General features: G+C 41.8%; 1 pseudogene; it reads left to right on the forward strand.

Annotated features, from left to right (window-relative positions):
• The first annotated feature begins 722 nt into the window (after window positions 1-722).
• LOC105526086 lies at window positions 723-3188 on the forward strand (annotated as a pseudogene).
• The last annotated feature ends 5941 nt before the right edge of the window (window positions 3189-9129 follow it).

The following is a 9129-nucleotide window of genomic DNA, read 5'->3' on the forward strand; positions in this document are numbered from 1 at the left end:
AAGTAGAGTTAGAATTGGCCCTTCTTTGCCACCTATTTTTCCAATAGGAAAACAAGATAAGAGAACATCTATCTGGAAACTTTATTAACATATTTTCTTTTTTCATGTTAGAGTTTTCTAAAGCTTTTGCCCAGTATTATTGTTTTATTTAATTATCCACCTAGGATGAGAATTAATTAAGATATAGAGAAGTGGAGTGGGGCTGAAATGTGTCCTGGATAACCAAAGAATTTTAAATGGATACTTTAAACTCAGATTACATTGTTCCTTTTCACATCTATATGAACATAAAGTTTCATGAAAGGGCCCTTAAATTTCCTGTTTTATGGGAGTCTTCCTTCATTCCACTTTTTTTTTCTTTTTCCCTTAGAATGTTAAATATCCTCCTCCTCTGGAGACTAAATTAGGTGCATCTTGAATTCATTTATTAGACAAGAAATCTTTTTTCTTCCCCAGAAGCCGTCAGTACCCTTTATATTTTAAATGAAAGGCAACCCTTTTCATGGAGGAGGGACTCCAACTTTCCTTGGGAATTATCTAAACAAAGTCACGTGTCTCCTTTTCTTTGTTCCATCTTCACATGAGAAAGCATAAATCATGTAACCCAACAAATAAACACAATTGACATGTTATTTCTCTTTCTATAGAGACATCAGTTCTTTAATCTCCTATTTCTTGTAAGCAGGCCTGCTTTGGAGGACTGAAATCCTAATGTATACACAATGGTATTCTGTAAGTAAGAAAGAAACTCTAATGGAACTGTATGTTAGAGAAATTTAATGTAACATGACTACATGAATACCTCTTGCTGTTTTGCTTCTCTCATCCCATTTAGCTATAAAAACCAGAAAGCATTCCTGCTGAAAGGAAAAGAACAGCTAGCTAAGAGGAAAAATCTAACCGTGAAGTGCTGGCAATGCTCAGTGCCAAGAACCTGAGGCTCTCTTTTTTTAAGCATGATGTTTTATTGTGAAGGTTTTATAAGAAGTTAACTTTAACCTATTAAGAAAAGAGTGATTTGGAAATAAGGGAAAAGGAGCAATTTTGCCCCCTTCATTCCTCTCTAGTATAAACAAGGTATGAGGCTAATGCTTTCTTGGCATAACATGAAACTCTGAATTAACAAAAGAGGTGTAATTAAAGCTCACCTGGCCTCAGAGGTCTTCTTTCCATAAAAGTTAAACCAGAATGGCTGGCACTCAGTGGCCAAGATTGGCCCGGGTTATTGGCTGTGACTTTTAATTGGTACAGAGTAGTTCAAACTAAAAGTCATCAAAACAAGTGGTGGAGGCCTCAGAGAGGAGCAGCTGGGGGAGCCCTTTTATGTGTCTATTTCAGGGATGAGATAGGGGTCGGCTTGTGTGAATGTTGGGTTTGTGAGCCTCTTAAGGCAACTCAGGTATCTCTTGGAGTCTGTTTGAGAAAGGCCAAGAAAGTGAACTTTGTTCCCAAAGAAAATGAATTTTGCTGTGATTTTTTTCTTGTTTCCTTTGGTCCAAGTGAATTCCCAACATTCAGCCCACAGGGTGCAGGCAGTGCAGCAAGCCATTCTGGGACTCAGGTTGGGTATGGCAGCTGCACTGATAATGGCTAGGAGGGCCCAGGTGTTTACTGTGGAATAAATGAATCTTTCTGTCACAGGTAGATAAGATTAACTCTTTCCCAGTCAAAGTCCCAGGCAATAGATGGTAGGCATGCCTCCATTCCAAAGTGAGTTGCTAGAAAACTAACAGGGGCCTACAAAGGGCATGATGAAGACCAGAAGTCCGACACCCACCTCAAACACAGAAAAGGCTGCTGCTGGGTAGTAGAGAGAATTTCTTGGAGGAGGGTTGGCTTGTGGTGGCCAGTTTGATGGAGCCCAGTGGAAGGAGCAGCAAGAAGACCACTTGGAGAGCTTGTGCCCCAGGAGTTTGAGGACCCACTGGACTGTTGTCTCAGGAATCTAAAGATGGGATGCTGTGGCCATTCCCCTGAAGCAGTAGGGTAGAGAGAGTGACAGCATCTATGCAGCTTAGGAATTTGCCACACATCCCACCGAGGGGGAGGGGAAGATGCAAGAATAGGTGCGAGTTTTTTTCTTGGACCAGAAGTGGGCAATGTGGGAGGCAGCCCTGCTAGAGACATTTAAAATCTGCCCAATGGCACGGCACAGTGGCTCACGCCTGTAATCTCAGCACATTAGGAGGCTGAGGTTGGGGGATCGTTTGAGGCCAGGAGTTCGAGACCAGCTTAGGCAACATAGGGAGACCCGCCTCCCCCCACCCTCACCCCATCTCTACAAAATGATTTAAAAAGTAACTGGGTTTGGCAGTGTATGCCTGTGGTCCCCACTACCGTGGATGCTGAGGCAGGTGGATCGCCTGAGCCTGGGGGGTTGAGGCTGCAGTGAGCTGTGATCATGCCACTGCCCTCCAGCTTGGGCAACAGATTAAGATCTGGTGTAAATAAATAAATAAAATCAGCCCAAGAGGACTGCCTAGAGGGGTGACGTGAACCCAAACAGGGATTGAACCATTAAATTCCCTGGGGCTGAAGGAAGAAATAAAACAGCCAGAGGGAAATGCATTACTCATGTTAAGAGAATCATGGTATGATTTTTTTTTTTTTTTTTTTGCCATGTCTATAGCAAGAATGAAGGTCATTCTCAGTAATGAATGTTGACATCACTCTGAAAGAGATGAACAGTTATTGTGAAGAGCTCCAGAGGAACCCTGCAGAGGGACTTCAATCACAATCTAAGTGTAGAACTCAGTCTTCTTGGAAAGAAAAAGAAAAGGCTCGGCTGACAAATGGTAGGAAAATAGGAACTGGCTGTCATTCACACTCTTTGTAGTCACGCACAGAACATGATCAAGGGGGTTACACTGGGTTCCATTACGAGGCGAGCTCTGTGTATGCTCAATTCCCCAACAAAGTTGTTATCAGGAGAATGAGTCTCTTTTTGACATCTAAAATTTATTGGGTGAAAAATACATCCAATGGGTTTGGATGAGGTCAGGTGTTGCTTGTTCGGTATCTCACGACCAGAAAGGTGAGTTAATCCTTGAAGGAAATAACACTGAGCTTGTTTCACATTCAGCTGCTTTTATTTGGCAAGCCACAACAGTTAAAAACAAGAATTTCAGAGTATTTTTGGATTGTATCTATATTTCTGAAAACAAACAGTTCAGCAGGCTGACGAATAAGACCCAAGAGTTGTCTACCAACAGAAACTAGATGCCAGATAATTCCTAAAACCTATTTGTGATATATTAATGATGCAATAAAAGACCTTTATTGGAAAAATAAAAGAGAATTATAGTCTGATGTTCCTACCATGATCTCTGAAGAACCCAAAGATGCACCCTAAGAAAAGTGGTCACCTTTAACCATTCACCTAGTTTAGGGAGGAGCAGCTTAAAGCACCTATCCAGCCAGAGGAAATCAACCCCAGGTGAAACTGGTGATAGTCAAGGAGGATCTTCCATGGCCTTTTTCTTTCACTTCTCTTACCTTACAACCTTTTGGGAGCCAGAGCCAGACTAGTGAGTTGGGGAGAGCAGAAGCAGGAGAAGAAGACAGAGAAATGGAGAAGGATTTTCTCCACTGCAGGTCTTCCTGCTGCAGAGCCCCGATCTCTAGGTGAGGAGAAAGTTCTCTTAAATGCAGCTCAGATTCTCACTCTTAGGTAAAAGTGGACCTTTCTGTTTTTGTGATTTGTTTTTTGTGTGATTGTAAGTGATCAAAGGACTTTTTGTTAACTAAGTGGATTTGTTAATAAGTGGATTCCTGTAGGGTCTTCCTACAGTGCTTATGATTTTGCCTATCATCTAAGAATGAATCAAATAATTAGTAGTCATTATGATATTACTTACTACCTAAGAGGAGTGGATAAGCTATCAGCTTTAGATTTCATCCAGGGGTCAAGGAACAATTAGCCTCAGACAGTGGGCTTGGATGGACAGTGGGTTGCACAGGAATAAAGTTGTTTTCTGATTGTAGCAGTCCTTGAGTCAGTTCTGCTCAGTCAATGTACCAGGGAGATTTGAGAAATTATTTTGTAAAAGACATTGGACATCTCTCTTCCCACACCTGGCATACCTGTTTGCTGCTCCTGAAGTGAATTGGGGTAAATAAATGATCAAATAAATGATTTCTAGGGCAGCTGAGAATGTAATTAGAGAATATAGCACACACAAAAATGAAGGGAAACAATGCAGCCTATTTAAGTTTCACAGACTATATGTTAAATGTTGCTTTGCCCAGGATGGAGTTATGTTTCTTAGCAATCATCCTACCAGTGGGTAGGAATCTAGAGGTAAAAATTAATATTACTATTTTTATGCAGTAGAAGACACGTATGTAGAGCTCTTGATGGCAGGCATACTGCTACTTTAATAGAGTCTCATTTCAAACATTTCCCAACACTTTATGAGATCGCTTGTAGTTTTTTTTGTTTTGTTTTTTTAATGATGTGTTAAGTTCTAAAACATCCCGTTAGTAACCTGTTTCTGAAGTACTTTTCCTTAGAACATGACAAGGTAATCAGTTGAGAACAGCGACACTCTGCTGGCGAGTGGAGCTATCTCAGGTCAGGTGGACCATCTGTTCTTGAAGAATGTAAACTAGTAAAATAAATTGTAAGTAAAGATAAAGTTGTTCATGCAGGAGGGGGAAGGAGACTAACAAACCTCTGCGAAGCTCTTGAAAAGCATCATTTCCCTGCAGTTAGGGAGTCCCCTTAAGGAAATGGTGATTAGCACAAACGCTGCAGGGTGTCTGATAATTCACATTTTTATTTGTGTCTTTATTTAATTAATGCCTGCTCATCTACTCAGCTTCATGAGAGCAAGGACCCACTGTCTATTAGATTTTAAATGATGTTCAAGTCTACAATCCTTTGATTTCTTTTCTTTCTTTTCCCTTCATTATCAAAAGTATTTCCCTGAAAAGAATATTGCCTGTTGTCTCTCTGTTTCTCCCTGTCATCAACAACTTCTCCCATTTGGTCACCCAGACTAATCACATCGCCAGCTTCTATCTCAGGACATAGGGAGTGAGGCTTGCTTAGGCATATACACGCATGCTGCAGGATGAACAGGGTCAGGAAATACTGGCTCTTTTGAGACTTGGAGGTCCTATGTCTTCTCAAGCCCAGGGAAAAGCCTAGCTTCTCTGAGCAAATCCGGAAGTGGTAACTGGACTTCAGGGAATAGCCCTTTAATTTTGGTTGATAAATGTTTACTGGTAAAGGCATACTTGAGATTAAAAACAAATGTAAACATTCTTACTGTCTTAGTCTGTTTTCTGTTGCTTGTAAGAGAATACACGAAACTGGATAATTTATAAGAAACAGAGGCTGGGCACTGTGGCTCACACCTGTAATCCCAGCAGTTTGGGAGGCCGAGGTGGGTGGATCACCTGAGGTCAGGAGTTTGAAACTAGCCTGACCAACATGACGAAACCCCATCTCTACTAAAAATACAAAGTTAGCCAGGCATGGTGGCTCACGCCTGTAATCCCAGCTACTTGGGAGGCTGAGGCAGGAGAATCACTTGAACCCGGGAGGCAGAGGTTGCATTGAGCCGAGCTGGTGTTATTGCACTCCAGCCTGGGCAACAAGAGTAAAACCCCATCTCAAAAAGAGAAACAAAATTTCTACAGTTCTGGAGGTTGGAAAATCCAAGATGGAGGGGACACATCTGGTGAGAGCCTTCTGGTTGATGGGGACTCTCCACAGAGGCCCGAGGTGGCACACGGTGTCACACTGCCAGGGGACTGAGTGTGCGAAAATGTTGGCTCAGGTTTCTCTTCCTCTGCTTATAAAGCCACCAGTTCCCCTCCTAAAATAACCCACTACTCTATAAATGGATTAATCCAATCGCCTCTTGAGCACCCAGATCTCAATACTGTCACATTTACATTTGAGAATTGATTTTCTTTTTCTTTTTCTTTTTTTTTTTTTTGAGACGGAGTCTCACTCTGTTGGCCAGGCTGGAGTGCAGTGGCACTATCTCAGCTCACTGCAACCTCCACCTCCCGGGTTCCCGCCATTCTCTTGCCTCAGCCTCCCGAGTAGCTGGGACCACAGGCGCCCACCACCTCGCCCAGCTAGATTTTTGTATTTTTTAGTAGAGACGGGGTTTCACCGTGTTAGCCAGGATGGTCTCGATCTCCTGACCTCGTGATCCACCCATCTCGGCCTCCCAAAGTGCTGGGATTACAGGCTTGAGCCACCGCGCCCGGCCGAGAATTGATTTTCAAGGTGAGTTTTGGAGGGAACGTTCAAATATAACCCTTGCGTTGTACCAGGGCTGATTATTACATTTGAAAAAATCAAATGCAGAAATGAGCACCAGCATTTGCTCTTTATACTGGAGGCTCTTCTCCTTCTTGTTAGCATTGACAACTCTGCCAGGCTTCCTTCTGTTCAAAAAAGAGTAAACAAGGCCAGGAGGGGTGGCTAATACCTGTAATTCCAGCACTTTGGGAGGCTGAGGTAGGAGGATCTCTTGAGGCCAGGAGTTTGAGAACAGCCTGGGCAACATAGTGAGATCCTGCATCTACAAAATAAAAGTAAAATTAGCTGGGCATGGAGGTGCATGCCTATAGTCCCAGCTACTTAGGAGGCTGAGGTAGGAGAATCACTTGAGCCCAGGAGGCAGAGGCTGATGTGAGCTATGATCGAACCACTGCACTTTAGCTTGGGTGACACAGCAAGACCCTGTCTCAGAAAACAAAAAAGAGTAAGCAGACTATTTTTTTCCTTTTAAGGAGGGAGCAGGCAATAAGGAGACATAACTCCTGAAGAAGCAGGGCACCTAGTTCAAGATCCTGTTTCTTTATCTGGTTATCTGTGGATTCCCATTTTACAGCTTCCTCTATCAGAATTTGTTTTCAGCAACTTTGTACCCATCAACCCTCTCTCCAACAAGTGATTTCAAGCTATTCTTGAAAAGTGAATGACTTCTGATTTTATACATTGGTTCTTATGATTGGCAACTGAACTAGAAAGCCAGGACAGCTTTCCTCCTTGGAGCATATAACTAGGGCCTTTCTTCCTTCAGAGAGACACTTGATTAAGAGACTTTTTTAACAAAAATGTTCTATGACACACACTTTAAAAATTTCAAGTAACTTGTGTGTACAGACACACACATATACACACACATACACTAGTTTTACTAATGGAAAGGCAGCTTTAAGGCAAAGGCAATGAAATCTTTCCATTCCTTCCGGACTGTGGTCCAAGGTGAATATATTAGAGCTTCAGATTTACCTAATGGTTTTCAGAAGCCAATCCCATAGCTTTGATTAATGCAGCCTCATAATGCCAATGATGTGTACCCCAGTAAATCATCAGAACACTTCCCCATGGTAATGTATCAGACATTCATTACAGGCTACTGTGGCTCAGGTGATATATTACTTGGGGGAAAAACATACCCAACTACCCAAAGGCCATATTGTGTGCACTTGGGTAGAATTAAGCCTGGCTGCTTTTCCATGGAATCTGTTTGCAACTTTGAGAGTGGTCAGAGAACTTTTGTTTTTTTTCCCCCCAATGCCAGTGACATACTTCTCAATTTGCATGATTCTTCTGTTCCAAAGGACCAAAACTCTCCGTAAGTGCAAATGCATGTGAAAAATGTTGAACACAGGTTAAAATCATGGATTTTGGAGTGACACCTGGGTTTGAATGCCAGCTCTCTCGCTTGATGGGCTATGTGGTCTTAAGCAAGTCAGTCATTTAGACCTTTGGTGAAGTGGGAAGTATTCGTGTATGTGATATCTACCATCATCTGTAAAGGATGATCTGGGATTGAACACACAAAGTAGACTACTTAGTCCTTGGTCCCTAACGAGCCAATAAATGGTAGCTAGTTACAAATGTTCCAACAGGGAACTCCTGACCAACATTTCTGCACCCAACTTGGAATCTTCCCAAAATAATTACTTTGAGCTGCTTTGAGTGACTAGGTTTATATAGGAGTCATGGTTGATGATCCAGATAATGTCCTCCTAATTGGAAATCATAAAGCAGAGCTGCAGGGCAGTGCTAAGTAGCTGGCCCAGCAGGCCCTGTCTTACTTGAGCCAGCTCCTTGCCTGTCAGTAATGACCAGCTTAGTGATGCGATTTGAGCATAGAATACCCTGCGGAGCCATGTGGACGGGATCGCAGAGAGAGAGGAAAAACTGAGCATTCTGGTTCTTGCCCCATGATTTTGGCCGTCAGTGCTGGAGGTGAAAGAAAAACATGAAACTGGAGAGACAGCCCTTTCCACCAAACTTAGCTGAAATAATCTGGTTTCAAGCATCCCAGATCATCTCTGCCAAACTTTGGTCCCAAATGAGCCTCTACTGGTCTGATCTCTCAATCAGCAAAACCCATGGTTACCTTTTAAAAATTGTCCCACTCAGATTGTTTCAGAAATCTACCTGTGCCTCACGTGAACATCTTGTGGGCGGGAAATTATATTTCTTACACACATAATATAATAATAGCACAAATAAGGAATTTTTCTATAATTTCACCAGCCTGACACACACAGTTTCATTGTCCTATAATCTTCCCCAAGATTTATGCTGCGCATGGTTTTATATAATTACATTATTACATCGTTATAATATTTAGATTGATTTTATTAGATAAGTAATGTATGAATATATATGTCCCGTAAAAATTCAAAACAATAGAAGTCTATAGAGCTAAAAGTGAGTCTTCATTACCTCGTCCAAATCAGTTTTAGTTTTGTTACCATTTTGTTTTTTTCAAAAGTGAAATCACCTGCAAGTGTTTTCTGTGACTTCCTTTTATTCACTTAACATGTCTTAGAACTTTCCATGTCAGTACCTAGATCAAATGTTATAGTCTGCCTTTTTTCACTTAATGTTTTTATAAGTATTTCTTCATGTTGCCAAATGTTTTTATAATGTTTTTGAATGACGGGCGTGAGTGGGATTCAGGCCTAGGTGGCTTATTTATGGGATATCAAATAAGCTATCTCCAAAAGGCATGATCCTAAATGAGCAGTGCTTATTTGGTAATGAGTTTATTGGAAAATCATAGAATGGTTCACCGAAAAGGGATTCAGCCTATTCCCGTTTTACAGATGAGGCAATCGAAGCTCCTAAATGGAGCACAG

The sequence above is a fragment of the Colobus angolensis genome, unplaced genomic scaffold, assembly GCF_000951035.1.
Source record: "Colobus angolensis palliatus isolate OR3802 unplaced genomic scaffold, Cang.pa_1.0 Scaffold57, whole genome shotgun sequence".
Classification (NCBI taxonomy): domain Eukaryota; kingdom Metazoa; phylum Chordata; class Mammalia; order Primates; family Cercopithecidae; genus Colobus; species Colobus angolensis.